Source organism: Megalobrama amblycephala, linkage group LG11, assembly GCF_018812025.1.
Source record: "Megalobrama amblycephala isolate DHTTF-2021 linkage group LG11, ASM1881202v1, whole genome shotgun sequence".
NCBI lineage: Eukaryota > Metazoa > Chordata > Actinopteri > Cypriniformes > Xenocyprididae > Megalobrama > Megalobrama amblycephala.
The window spans coordinates 23185340-23200568 of NC_063054.1; the positions used below are offsets into that span (position 1 = coordinate 23185340).

The 15229-nt window shown below is 36.2% G+C and overlaps 1 long non-coding RNA gene across 1 annotated transcript in view; it reads left to right on the forward strand.

The window, feature by feature from the left end:
• Window positions 1-1165: 1165 nt before the first annotated feature.
• Window positions 1166-15229, forward strand: part of LOC125278043 — a 28167-nt gene continuing 14103 nt past the window's right edge. The window contains exon 1 of the long non-coding RNA XR_007187040.1: window positions 1166-2535. This is a non-coding gene — a long non-coding RNA (uncharacterized LOC125278043). The remainder of the gene's footprint in view (window positions 2536-15229) is intronic.

A 15229-nucleotide genomic window follows, 5' to 3' on the forward strand; every position in this document is an offset into this window, starting at 1 on the left:
AAAGCATGAAATGGTGCAATGTTGTGCAAAAGGCATGAAAACAACAAATATTTTGTGAAACTGAATGGAGATTATCAAATTATCATAAGATTTGTGAGTGATTTAGAGCACAGCAGAACTTGGTCAGATAAAGGCTTATTAATAAAAGTTCCTGTCAAAAAAATTAATCGTATTAAAAGGGCAGCTATAAAAAAGCCAGTGTTGGGCAGCAAGTATTTGAAGCTTCTGGAGTCTCAAGAAGCTCTCCATGCAGGCTGGCAGTTGTGCGTAAAGATGCATTTTAGACACCACTAACCAAACCTCACAAAGAGAAACATTTACAGTGGGTCTAGAAATACATGAAGACTCATTTTTTAAATAGTTTTATTCACTGACTAATGCTGTACTACAATAGATGGTCTAAATAGATGGATTTCTGGATGGTCCACATTCCAACAAGGCTGTGACATCAGCAGGGAACTAGCGGTGATTTGGGCTGGAACATTGAGAAGTGAGATGGAAGGTCCCTTTAGGGTCTCTGAGGGTATTAAAATGACTTTTGCAAGATGTGGAGTTCATAACTGGCCATTTTCAGCTATGGTATAAAAAGGAGGATAGTGCCTTCTGAAATACAACGCACTATGCACTATCCCATGCTGCAAAAAACACCACAGCAATAAAACTGTTTGAAAATGTATTTCTACACCCACTGTAAATGTTTCTCTTTGTGAGGTGTGGTTTGAAGTGGCTGAAATGCATCTTTACGCACAACTGCCAGCCTGCATGGAGAGCTTCTTGAGACTCCAGAGACACCAGCAGCTTCAAATACCTGTTTGCTGCTCAACACTGGCTTTTTATAGCTGCCCTTTTAATACAATTAATTTTTTTGATAGGAACTTTCATTAATAAGCCTTTATCTGACCGAGTTCTGCTGTGCTCTAAATCACTCACAAATCTTATGATAATTTGATAATCTCCATTCAGTTTCACAAAATATTAGTTGTTTTCATGCCTTTTGCACAACATTGGACCATTTCATACTTTTCATCTTCAGAAAGATCTTTCTTCCTCTCCATATTGCATGAGAACTGTGACTTGCTTAATAATGTGGAACAACCTCTAAGTAGGGTTTCCATAGACCTGGTAAATTATTTTGTCTGAGATTGATACCAGTTATCTAAAAAGACATGGATAAATAAACAAACATACATTTTCTTATAAAAACTAAAATCTGAATGTTTATTCTACTGAAATCTTACTGATATGTCACTTGCATAATAATTTGGAATGCGGTGTAAAATGAAAGTCAGTGAGGTCTAATGTTGTTTTGGACCCCAATGACTTCACTGTATGGACAAAAACAGTTAAAACTACTTCAAGCACTGTCATGCAGAACTCCACAGAAGTGGTGTATATTTTTTAATATAGTACATGTCTCTCATTCATACTGGTAGTTTTATTAAAAGTGAAAACTGCCTTAAAAATAACATGTGCAAAAGCATTCAGTCCAGAGCTCTGCGAACTGTGTTCCTCTCATTATAAGCTAAATGTGTGTTTCATAAATGAATGCTGGCATTATATTCAAAACCATTACATTTTTATACGCTGTCTATGTCTTTGAAGCAATAAATGTTTATTTCTTGTATATATTCTTGTAATATTTAGAGTATTTGTAGCTGGAGTTTTCAATGAAATGACACAGACTCTTGGCCATTTTTACATGTTTACTGTTTTTTTTTATTATTCTGTTTGCTTTATTCAATTTAGTTTGCTTGCTTTTAAGGTTTAGTTCATCTGAAAATGAAAATTATTCCTCCATATAAAACAAAAGTATGATAATTTGATGAATGTCCTATAAATACACACACACACACGCACTTACACTTATATTCATCATGTATGCACCCACATGTAAGACTTTCTATCTTCTGTGAAACATAAAAGGAGATATTTTCAGGATTTTTTTTTTTCCATGGACAATGAAATTAAATGGGGTTCAGAATTGTTTAGACCCCACAAATTTTTCAAAATATCTTCTTTTTTTCTGCAGATCAAAGAAAGTCAAACAGGTTTGGAATGACATAGTTAGTAAATGTTTTTGGATGAACTTTTAAAAAGGACATCTTTGCTTGCTGCACAGGCCTAAATTTAAGTCTTTTAAGGGAAAAAAGTAACAATTGTGACTTTTATGTAGCATAATTCGAACTGGTACAAAAATAGGATCAGAAACGGACTCGTCTTCAGGACTCAAACTAGTCAGGATGTATTTTACAGTCTTTAAGTTTGAATCTGAAGGGATGTGATTGTTCTGAAGGCTCGCAGTAGATTTATCCACTGTTACAGCAGGGTGCTGTAAGCCCACTGTTACTGCCTGGGAGTCCCTGGTACAGCACGGAACATCTCTTGTTAAGGCCTCCAGGCTCTCTCACTCACACACACACCAATACGGCAAAAATGTGCCAATGTGTGCTCGAGAATGCCACAGAACGGTTTTCTTCCCTCAATCTCTCATTCCTAACTCTTTCTGACCCGGCCCCAAGATGTTCTTCAAGAGCGGTAAGATTTGTTACTTGTTTACTGTTTCAGAAAATGCTTAGCCCAAGACGGCACTAATGAAGTGCTAGTTGTGTTAAAACTTGTACCACAAATGTCAACTTAAGAGTGAAAGAGGAATTATGATCTCACTTTTTCTTTTTCTTCAAAAGTCTTTTATGTTGGTATATTTAGTCCTATTATAATTGGCATATGGAAAACAGCAGTCAGGCATTATGAGTCTTATTAGTTAACAGGCCGCTATTGGAGGTTGCGGTCATAGTAGAGGTTAGGAGAGGAAGTCACTGATGTAATGCAAGGACAATAGCCTTTGGTTTGAGGCTACACGTCTTCTTGTCAGCTGGAGCCGTGAAAAGAGGTTTTGTGACTGAGAATTTCCAGGCTTTGGTGTGGGAACACAGACCTTCATCAGTTTAGCCACATCACAGGAACCACGGATGTTTAGATGGTGTCTAAAATCTCAACTAATGTAAAGAAACAAGGATTAAAAGACATGTAATTTTAAACATGTATTTGTGGTCGAGTTATTGTTTATATTGTGGCTTGAAATGGGTTATATAAAGTAGAGAGACTTGGTTGAAAAAGTCATGTTTGGGAGTCTTGTAGTCTTCCAGTCTGAGCTAAACTTTAACTGAGGTTTAGATTCTTGTAATGGAACATCACAGAGAGTTGAGAATATGGCAGGGTAATGAGAAAGCTAACACATCCTGTAGTGCCAAGGCAACTTCCTGTTGATTTTGTTTCCATTTTGACTAAGTCAGAGTTGTAGGCTTTATATAAATTTCATTTTGTATTATACATTTTGTAACATTTATGTTGTTGACGTTATTAATGATAAATTATTATTATCATTAATTTATATAAGAGAGCGAAAACCTTACTTGTGTAGACATTCTGTGTAGCGTCACACTATTTCAGATTATGTTAATTCCAGTAGGAGCCAGCAGAGGGCGGTGTTTGCCAGGGATGGAAATTACTTGTTGTCCATTGGGAATGTTTAAACAGAGATGTTCTTTGGTCTGATTTGGAGAATATTAGAAGAGAATAGAGAATATATTTTATATATATATATTTTATATATATTTTTTCCCTGGAATTTTCAAGTAAGTTTTATAAAAGTATTATGAAACATACTTTTTTAATTTATTGTAAAACTTACAAAAAAGTTCTACAGTGTTTCCACACATTTTTTTACCATGTGAATACAATGGTATATAAATATTATACCATTCTATTTTTTTTTTTTTTTAATTATATTAAAAAAATTATGTTACAAAAGACTTTTGTGACAGTAGCCTACTATCAGAAGGCAATACTATTGTACTCTGACGTATACTATAGTACTGAAATTAATGTACCATTGTATTTATAAGATACTTCCAAGAAGACCATGGTACCTACATGGCACATGTCCAAAAAAATCCCCCATGGCAGTACTAGTGAGTTGATTTAAACGTCAGATTGTTCAACATCAGTTTTTCTGAAGTGACAGACACACTCAATAAGTCCTTTTATTAGTTGGCTTGTAACATCTTTTTCAAGTATCATTTCAAGTTTTTGTTCCATTTAAAACCCTTTGCTTTTTTATGCTTGTAAATGACAAAACCCATCTGCTCCTTTAGTACATTCTGTCCTCGCTTATGTACTTTTTATTCTGACAGTAATTCATAATGGCACTGAAACTCAGAATAACCAGATAAAAATATTCCATACAGTATGTCACTTTAAGGATCAACTATGTTACAAAATAGTCAAAGCATTACTGGAATTCATCCCTGAAGGACAACTGACTAAGACTATATGCTTAAAATAGATGTGACATCCATACATCCTGGGAAGCTCATAACACATGATTAGATGTATCTAAATATTATATGACTTTGGAATGAGGAGCTTTGAGGCATAGCACATGGTCCAAACTGCTGTTGCTGAGGTAAAACCCACTGTTGGTCTCCCAATCTTGGTTTCCTCATTAGGACTTTGAATGTAACCAGAGTACTGTAGTCTGGGACCATGAATGACCTAAATATCCTTCAATAGGCCTAAAACCAAACTGTTTTCCGATAAAGGGCTCTGCTGAAAAACAAAACAAAAAAACAATCTGTTTAGCTGGTTTCTCAGCCAGTCTCGCTAGATGAAATGTTTCCAAACCATTTAGGTGTGTTTAAGCTTCTTTTTTTTTCTGTACTGCATTAAAGAGTTAGTTCACCCAAAAATGAAAATAATTGCATTAATTACTAACCCTCATGTAGTTCTACACCCGTAAGACCTTCGTTCATCTTCAGAACACAAATTAAGATATTTTTGATGAAATCCGATGGCTCAGTGAGGCCTCTATTGCCAGCAATGTCACTGAACCTCAGGTACTCAAAACATATTTAAAACAGTTCATGTGAGTACAGTGGTTCTACCTTAATATTATAAAGCGACCAGAATACTTTTAGTGTGTCAAAAACACAAAATAATGACTTTTCAACAATATCTAGTGATGGACGATTTCAAAACACTGCTTCATGAAGCTTTGAAGCTTTACGAATCTTTTGTTTCGAATCAGTGGTTCGGATGGCGTATCAAACTGCCAAACTGCTGAAATCATGTGACTTTGGTGATCAAAACCACTGATTCGAAACAAAAGATTCATAAAGCTTCGAAGCAGTGTTTAGAAATCGGCCATCACTAATTTAGTTTTTTGGCCGCACAAAATGTATTTTCGTATTCTGACATAATGTTCATTTTTGGGTGAATTAACTAGTAATATATTACTGCAATGCACTAATTTCTGTACTGCATAAATATATTACATTATTATCAATATATTTATTATTATTTTAATGCAATACAGTCAGTGTTGTTATTGTTAACTAAAACTATAGAAAATATTTTTTGTTGATTGAAATAAAGCAAAAAATGACTAAAACTAAATTAAAGCTAAATATAAAATAAACAACAAAAGCAAATAACAAAATGACTAAAACCTAAACTAAAATTAAAATGAAAACTTAAAACATAAAAATTAAAGTTAATTTAACACTATAATAGTATATTAATAATACTAAAATAACACTAAGTACAAAAAAAATACAATAAAAATAATATACAATATAAATAATTTAGATTTTTTTGTACTTCAGAGTAGAACTCAAGCCCAGGTTCATTTGTCTTTGATTCCCGCCAAATGTACCAGAGTGTTCTGCCAGCCATATTTTTAGACACTGTGCCAGCCCACGGGAAATACATTTCTGTATTTATCTTTATCCGGAGGGAAAGGAAATAACTGCAAACCAAAAAGCTACAACTCTTGTTCGAAACGTACATTCCTCCCCTGCCCAATAAAACGGTTCCAGCTAGGATTTGCTTACGGGCGGATTCAAGGGGCTCTTCCACAACACATTCTGTCAAATTCATCAAAACCTCCACGGAATGCAAACTTTACTTTGGAGCGTTCGCGTCGTCCATGCTGTAGCGGCTCCATGTGTGCAGATGTTGTGTGTTTGCCCATGAAAGAGCATATTTGAGCACTGTAAAAATACAGTTCACATCTTGCCCCAGGCCTCAAGTCCTGATGCATGAGCTTTGAGTTAAGTTTACGATGAGGGTTAGTCCGCTCCGCAGTGTTTTTGAGTATGGCAACAAGGCCTTGGGATGTTCAGGATTCCTCTCAGGTCTGCAAGGAATGTGGAACATTTGAGGTGCCAATGCTAGTGACGCACACGACTGACGGCAAACATTTCCTTCCACCTGTCCTTTTCCCTTCTGGCTGGAGTCCTGTCCAGAAAAAACACGTTGGATGGCATTGTTTCATTGAATCTTATTTGGAGGACTCAGCGTTGAAATTTGTCTTGGATTATGGAGTTAAATGACTTGTGTATTTCGCGTCCGACTGGCTGGATGGTGCCACATAGTGCCTCAAGAAATCATGGCAAATTGCGTCAAAGCAAACAGAAAAATGGATAGAAATGAGTGATGTAAATAGGATCCACCCTGCCAAGTGAGTGACATCAGCTTTGCCAGAGTAAACCATTACGCCCCATGTTACCATGTCAGCAGACACTGTTTGTTGTTAAAATCGCATGGTGGAAATTCAAAACAGAGTGCTGCTGAGCTGTTGTCCGTGCAAAACCAGCTTTCTTTCCATTTCCAGACAATATCACTTTCAGACTCAACTGCCCTGAGTTCAGCGCCTACAAATACCACTTTTCCTTTTCCTGTTTTCCATCATGGTAAGAACTGCCTCTATCTGGAGCTTCCACTAACTAACATAGACACAGTACTGCTGTGAAGAATATGCTTTAAAGAGACAGTTCACCCAAAAATTAAAATGTTGTCATCATTTATTCACACTGATGTCATTCCACATACTTTATTTCATCAATGGAACACAAGTGTAGAAGTTTTGTTAACGGTCTGTTCCACTCTCTTCCATACAATATAAGTGGATGGGGACCAGAGGCTGTCAAGCTCCAAAAAGGGCCATCATAAAAGCATCGTAAAAATAGTTCATATGCACTGATTATATTCTTTGTCTTTTGAAGCCATACAGCTTTCTGTGAAAAAGACTGAAATTTAAAGGGTAAGTTCACCCAAAAATGAAAATTCTGTCATTAATTACTCACCTTCATGCTGTTCCACACCTGTAAGACCTTTGTTCGTCTTCGGAGCACAAATTAAGATATTTTTATGAAATTTAATTTTTTTATCCCCCATTGAAAGCAACGAAATTACTGTCATTCAAGGTCCAGAAAAGTAGTAAAGACATTGTTAAAATAGTCACTACTGTGACTACAGTGGTTCAACCGGGTTTAAAGTCCAGTTTTTATATATTATTATTATTTATATATATATATTATATAAAAAAGTCTTTTATTGACAAAATATTTTAGTTTCTCATGTATATTTTTTTAATTAAATCAGATAACATTTTTAGCTGCCATATGGTCACCTATGGGGCATGTTGTCATATTTCACTTCCCTTCTTTCGGGGTAAATAAAGAAAAAAGTATACACTGTATTAATGAAACAAAGCCACATATTTCTACCAGACATGTGTGAAATTAATGTGGAACAAAAGAAATTCTCTGAACCCTAAGTACATTTACACAAACTGAGAAAGTCAAAAAGCGTTAGGTTGTGCCCCGCTCTCCCCTATGACAGAAATTTCATGTTTGGGTGAACTAACCCTTTAAGTAATTATCTTTTGAAAAAAAAAAAAAAAAAAAAAAAAAAAATATATATATATATATATATATATATATATATTTTCAATGGCTTTTTTTATTATAATTTTATGTAAACTATTCATTATGGCTGTAATACAGTACATGATTTTCCCAAAATTTTTGCCCTAATTTGCAGTTTGCACTTGTCAACACGAGTTGCTTAAAGGCAGAGCCAGTCTGTAGATTTTGGGACGTCAGATTTGAAAGACTTAATCTGTTAAATCTTTCAACTCTGACCTCCTAAAATCTGCAGACTGGCAGAAATTTTGTTGTGTATGATGGGAACAGATTTATTTTAATCTTTAGACTATGATTCCATGCAGTTGGAGGATATCAAACATGTTTGACAGTTGGAGCCAATTTTAGAACACATATTTTCATTTGCCATGAGTCTCCTGGCAAAGAGGACTGAAGGTTTATGTATGAGTTTGTTGTTTTTTAAAGTGTGATATCCTCAGTCAGTTGTTACAATTTACAAAGTCTTAATGTTTAATATTTTAAAATCTCTTCAGATTTTGAGTCGTGTAGCACATTCCAGCCTTTACATTCTTCATGTTACATAAGTAACACATTATGGGTTGCAGCTCAAGCTCTAAAGCTTCAGATGGTTTCCTTTGGAAGGAAAACATGTAAATACAGTTAGACACAAACAAGCTCATGTAAAAACATTTTGACATTCCTTTCTATTCTATTCTATGCATTTGATCATGTCCTGTGTCTTCTAGGCCTGTAGAGATAGTAATATGAATCAGTGTAGGTTATTATAGGTAGTTCAACAGACAGACTAAGGGATTAGAGGTCAAGGGTCAAATACCTGACTACACTGAAGCCAGACAGAAGGAAGTTGTTCTGTCCCTCTCACACATATTAGACACCCTTTATCAAGCACAACACATTATTCCAAACAAAAAGACATGAATGCAGCACTGTTCAGTGCATGTCATTTTTTTGTGTCATTTTTTTGTGGCACGTCTGGTAGAAATCCCCTGTGGTTTCTATCCATCAAGTTCCAATTAAAAAAAAAGAATATAATCCCATAAAAATAAGTACATTTCATTTATATTCCCTTACATTTATATATTTAGAAGAGGCTTTTATCCTTACATTGAATTAAATTGAATTTACAACTTAATTTTGTAGGGTGTACTGTTGCCATTCTTCTTATAATAATAATCATCATTACATATATAATTAGATTTACTATAAAAATGAAGATAAAGTCAATAAAAACAGACCTTAAAGCTGCTTTGTGACCCCTACGCTTTCCATAGAGCCCTGTTCTAATAACACATATTCCCAGATAGACAAACTCTCTTACACTCACTCGCTCACAGATTCCCCCACAGCAAAGCATTTATTGACTCACAGCATACTGTTACTTTCGTCACAATCTCACGCAGGCTACTCCGTTTCCGTTTTGTGTTTTTTTTCCGTCTGTCTTACCTCTGTCCAGACAGATTAACAGAAATTCAGGCAGGCTAGAGAGATCACAAATGCGTGTTTGAGGAAGTGAGGTGGCATAAAGCCTGAATTCGACAGGTGAGTGTGTGCGAACGCTGTACGTCTCGCATACATCCTGGGCAAACAGGGACGGATTGCAAAAGTGCTCCCTGAGCTTAAACCGTAGTTGCGAGCTGGGCCTATTGACAGACGCTTCGTTCATTCGCCACAAAACGTTGTTTCTCCTCGCAAACCAGTTTGAGCCGACCCCACTGCTGGACATAGCTTCAGCATCAAAAGATATTTTTAATAAAGTGGTCAACAGCAGTTGCGCAAACATTCTAAAGTAGCTTACGAAAACAGCCGCTCGAACGGCCGTAGAGAGAGAAGCCTTCTTATGTCCGCTGGAATGTTCGTAAGGCCCCGTTTCACCACCCTCACAGACACAGGGGCTCTTTGTAACTGTTCACTGACCACACAGTACACCAGATCGCTCTGGAATTCTGGGGTTGTTTGTCCTGCAGCGTGCAGGACTTGTTTATTTTCTTTGACATTTTTCAATACAGTATGTACTATAGGAGTTTGTCTAGCTGTCACGGTTAATCCTGTGAACCTTATGAAGTAAAATTAGAAATGGACTTTAGTGAGTTTCTGAAGTTAGTTAGGAAAATGTTTGCCTTTAATTTAGAAGTTCAAGTTTAGCTTCAGTGAATATGGCGGCCTGCTTTTAACAGCTCCAAAGGTGAAGTCTGTGTGTGGTAGTGACCAGTTTAACGTTTCAGAGTGTGTTTATGGGTAACATTTCGGTATTATTACTTTACATTTCTCTGAAACAACGAAGCAGTGCGAGTAAAAAAAATAAAACAGTCAACATTTTACAGCAAAAGTGGGTTCTCAGTGTTTTCTAACCTCTAATGAGCTCATATTTTGAATAAAATCTCCTTTAAATCTCGGACACGAGAAAATGATTAGAGGGCCCCTTGAAGGGCCTAATGCGGGTCATTCACTGATGGATAGACTACGGAAGCTGGAGAGAAACCAAGAGTTACCCAAGGTGAACATATAATTCATACACCTTGGCATAAAAAGTAGGATGAAAAAAACATGTTTTTCTGAATATCTAGTATTAATCTCTCACCCTTTCACTGATAAAACATTCAGCTTATCTGTGGGTGTTTCTGGCATGCTGCTTAATGTTTATGAAAAGGTTAGTTCACCCAAAAATGAAAATTCAGTCATTAATTACTCACATGTCGTTCCACAGCCGTTCATCTTTGGAATACAAATTAAGATATTTTTGATAAAATAGCTCAGTGAGGCCTGCATTGACCACAAGTTAATTTACACTTTCAAACACCCAGAAAGGTAATAAAACATATTTAAAACAGTTCATGTGACTACAATGGATCAACCTTAATGTTATGAAGCAATATGAATCTTTTGTTTTGAATAAGTGATTCGGAGCGTGAACAAGCCTTCGTTACGTCATAAGTGTTTTGAAATTTCAGTGGTTCACGTGACTTTTGCAGTTTGATATGCGATCCAAACCACTGATTTGAAACAAAAGATTCGTAAAGCTTCGAAGCTTCATGAAGCAGTGTTTTGAAATCGCCCATCACTAGATATTGTTGAATAAAGTCATTATTTTGTTTTTTTGGTGCACAAAAAGTATTCTTGTCGCTTTATAATATTAAGGTTGAACCACTGTAGTCACATGAACTGTTTTAAATACGTCTTTAGTAGCTTTCTGGGTGTTTGAAAGTGTTAATTATCTTGCTGGCAATGGAGGCCTCACTGAACCATCGGATTTTATCAAAAAATATCTTAATTTGTGTTTCGAAGATGAACAAAGGTCTTATGGGTGTGGAACAACATGAGGGTGAGTAATTAATGACAGGTGAACTAACCCTTTAAGACTGTATTTCTGAAAATTCATAAATTGTAAAGAAAAATCCATGGCAAGCAATGTAACAAATGTGTGTGAAAAATGTCCCCACAAAGATGGTAATATCCAAAATCCTTGTCCTTGTGTTCCCCATGAGCAAAACAGCTTATAAATCATACTAAGTGATGTTTTTTGAAAATGTAAAAATGCTAAAAGTTTTCTGTGTCAGTTAGGTTTAGGGTTAGAGAATAGAATATACAGTTCGTACAGTATAAAAATCATTATGTCTATAGAAAATCCCCATAAAGCATGGAAACCCAATGTGCGTGTGTATTCTGGAATGTTAAATCTTTCCTAATCCTGATTACTTATGGAGTATGACTTCCTAGTTTATTTTCTGTAAATGACTTCAAATCACATGTAAGATGTATTGCTTCTCTGCGCCTTTGAAATAAACCCAGTCATCTGGCGATGGAACTGTTGCTATTCGAGGTGTCTGGAGCAGTGAATAGCTATTAGATGATATCTAAACAGAGTTGCTCTGATGCAAGGCCTGTTTTAAACTTCACCCATGATATATGCCTTAACGTCACATACCTCTCTTCCTCAGTTCATCTTTGGCAGCCTAAACAATTACAATGACTTCACCACCTCTTGAGTTCTGCCGCAATAATAGCAGGGTGTGTGTGTCTGTGCGTCCTGGAAGCGGTCTGTTTGCGTTATTTGAACTGCATTAAGTGGGTCTAATACTTGGAACGGACACTAACCGATCTATGATTAAAGAATGCAGGGCTTTTTTGTCCTCGTTTGTTACTGTGTGTGCTGAGAAGAATTATCCTATTTCCCAAGCTTTCCATTCAGCACCGCGCCAAAGACGTTTGAAACAGCACGTACACTAATCAAGGGATAGCCTTGGCTGGGTTTCATTCCACAAAGAGAATGATCAATTAAGCTACTTGATTTATGAAGAAAAACTATACAAAAATGTCTTAGCTACTTGTTTTCATCTGGCTATGTAATGTACTCTCATCCATTTTAGTCAGATTTTTCAGAAACTCTGGGTCAAGAGGTCGCACAGTTATGGAGCTCATGGTTATCTTTGGAAATGAAAGTGTGGGAGAAAACATGTTTTTGAGAGATTAAAATGGTGCATAAAAGATTGTTTTTTTTGTTTCTTCCTATCAGAGAGAGCAGAGGTAAAGTGTCCACACAAGGAGGCCGTAAATCACACTCCCATAATCGGAATGTCCGCTTTCAGGGCAAACAGCACCCGCTGTAGTGCAAACAGTCCTGGCATTTACTGAGAAAATTTTTACCCTATTCTGCCAAAATGCCAAAAAAAGTGGAATTTATCATGTCAAAAACATCCTCCAGCCCTGCATGCTTATGTTTGCACACTCAAGTTCGCAGGCAGGTCCTCTCTGAGCGCTATCAGATTGGGTCAGAGTTTATCCAACATTATTATAGTTAACAACAACTAAAAATATTGAAATAAAATAAATATAAAAAAATATGTTTTTAATTAAAAACTTAAGCAACATTTGTCATTTTCAATTAGTTTAACTTGATGTACTAAAATAACTACAACTGAAATAAAAATGTATAAAAACTATACAGATTTTAATAAAAAATAAAAACAACAAAAACTTTAACTATACAAAATAAAAAAAATAAAAAAATATTGAATTCAAAATATTATCCCAATGACTAAAATAACACTGGAACAAGAGTAATATGAGTGATATGAATCTGATTTCACAGTATTCATAAAACAGTACGCCTAAAGTACTGTATGACCTACTGCTTCTGGTGAGATTCTAAAGTGCACATTCGATGGACACTTTATTATCCCATAAGGCAATGGGAAGAGTTGAATGACATTGAAGTGACACAACTGACGCTCACAGTCACATGACAACATGGCAGATGTAGTATGTCCGGATAAAATTCATATTATAGTGAACTTACTTTTTAATTTGGTCCAAAACAATATTTATTCCTGATGTGAATGGACCTTTCCCATGTGATTTGTCTCGGATTTGGTGTGAACAGGCCTTTACATGTTAGACTAACAATAACAGTATACTGAGGTTTGCAATTCTGGAAGACTGCTGGTCATTCAAAACCTGTGTGAAATGACTGACATGAATACACAAGTTATTTGACCTGGCAGCAGAAGCTCTGACCTTGTCTGTATGTTGTTTGTCAGACTTAGCCAGGCCTTGGAGTTTTTTTGAATGGTTAGCTGAGCGGTTTGGCTCTAAACTATAAACTTAAGCATCTTGATTTGTTCTGAAGAGGATTTTGTCACAGCATGTGAGAAACTGAAGAAAACAGAGATTCTGTAACATGGCTGAATGAGGTGAGAGCTCCAGGAGTTCCCCGATGAAAGTTGTGTGCTTCAGTAATGTACTGTGGTTTATGAGCTCAGGGATCAGACTATAGGCTGGGCAAATGAGTGGTGAACTAATGCCATAACTGTTTTTATACTTCCCAGGGCTCCAGTTATTAAACTCAAAACGAATGAGACCCAGACCTGACTTCTAGCCGCCTTTTTATCTTGATCCCCTGGTACTGAGATATAAATCTGAAATGCACAAGCCTCAGAGGAAGCAGAGAGGGTATTTCCCAAGTTTTCTGCTGACCTCTATCCTAGGAGTGCACCTCTGAAACAATGACTTCAACATGGAGGTGGATACAGACACACACACAAAGTAGCTGTGGAAAAACAAAAAACATCAGGTCAGCAGCTTTACAGAGATTTTACCCAAAGCCACGGAGATTATGGGTGGTGGGTGTGGACTCGGGGACGGTATGATGCACATTTTCTATTCCAAATATGCACACTTTTATATTATATATTAAGCGAAACACACTTACATACTAGACACTTACATATAATAAGTGAACCTAATACTTGAACTCTAAGTTAAAGGCAACAGGACAAAGATACAAAAACAAATATCAAAATCAACACAAAAATGGGTCACTGAGCACGAAACCAAGCTTCTGCCATGACCATCTCAATTCCTTGACCTGAACCCTATAGAAAATGAGTGTGGTGAACTGAAGATGAGAAGCATTGAGCTGTGAATCTGAAGGGTCTGGAGTGATTCTGTATGAAGGGTCTCTGATCTCTTCTCAGGTGTTCTCCAAACTCATCAGGCATTATAGGTGAAGACTCAGAGCTGTTATCATGGCAAAAGGTTGCAAAAAGTATTGAATAAAAAGGTATGATTAATTGTGATCATTGTGTATTAGAGAAAAACATTTGTTTCATAATGAGAGTTTCCCCCCATTTAATATTCTTATTCTCCAAAAGGTTAGATTGTTGTAAATTCAAAAAGATTCACAATGCAGATTTATTTTCACAGCCTCCTTTGGTCATATTTACCAAGGATATGAATAATTTTAAGCACAATTGTGTATATATACAGTGCAAAAGTCTTAGGCACATCAGTATATTGCTTTTTTGTGCCTGGGCTTTAGGTAAGTCTTCTCTCGTGGACTGCACCCATGCATGCCATTCCTCTGCAGTGTACGCCGTATTGTGCCACGGGAAATAGTCACCCCAGTTTGGCTTTCTACATCTTTAGGTAACTGCAGTGAACTTGCATGCCAATTTTCTTCAACCCTTCTCATCAGAAGACGTTCCTGTCGAGGTGTTAACTTCCGTTGACGACCTGGACTATCTCTGTGAGATGGTTGCAGTTCCATCTTTTTTCAATTTTTGTACCACTTTTGCTACAGTATTCTGACTGATAAGTAAAGCTTTGCTGATCTTCTTGTAGCCTTCACCTTTCTGGTGTAAAGAAATTATTTTCTTTCACAGGTCTTGTGACATTTCTCTTCCATGTGGTGCCATTGCTGACAGCATGAAATGAGAAGGGGTTTTAATACCCTTTTATAGTCAACTGTCTGCTGGACACCTGTGTAAAGAATATGGTAAAAAGGTTTTAATTTATTAACACTCAAAAGCTATTCTTTGAATTAATGTAATTAAATCATGGAAAGGATTTCTGCGATTAAATGGCTTTCTTTCAGCATTAAGCACTTTTGTTAGGCTAACTTAAATTGCATAGATTGGATCAACTTAAGTAAATGAGTTGGTCCAAAACATTGCAAATTAGTTGGGCTGACACTATTAAATTAAGCT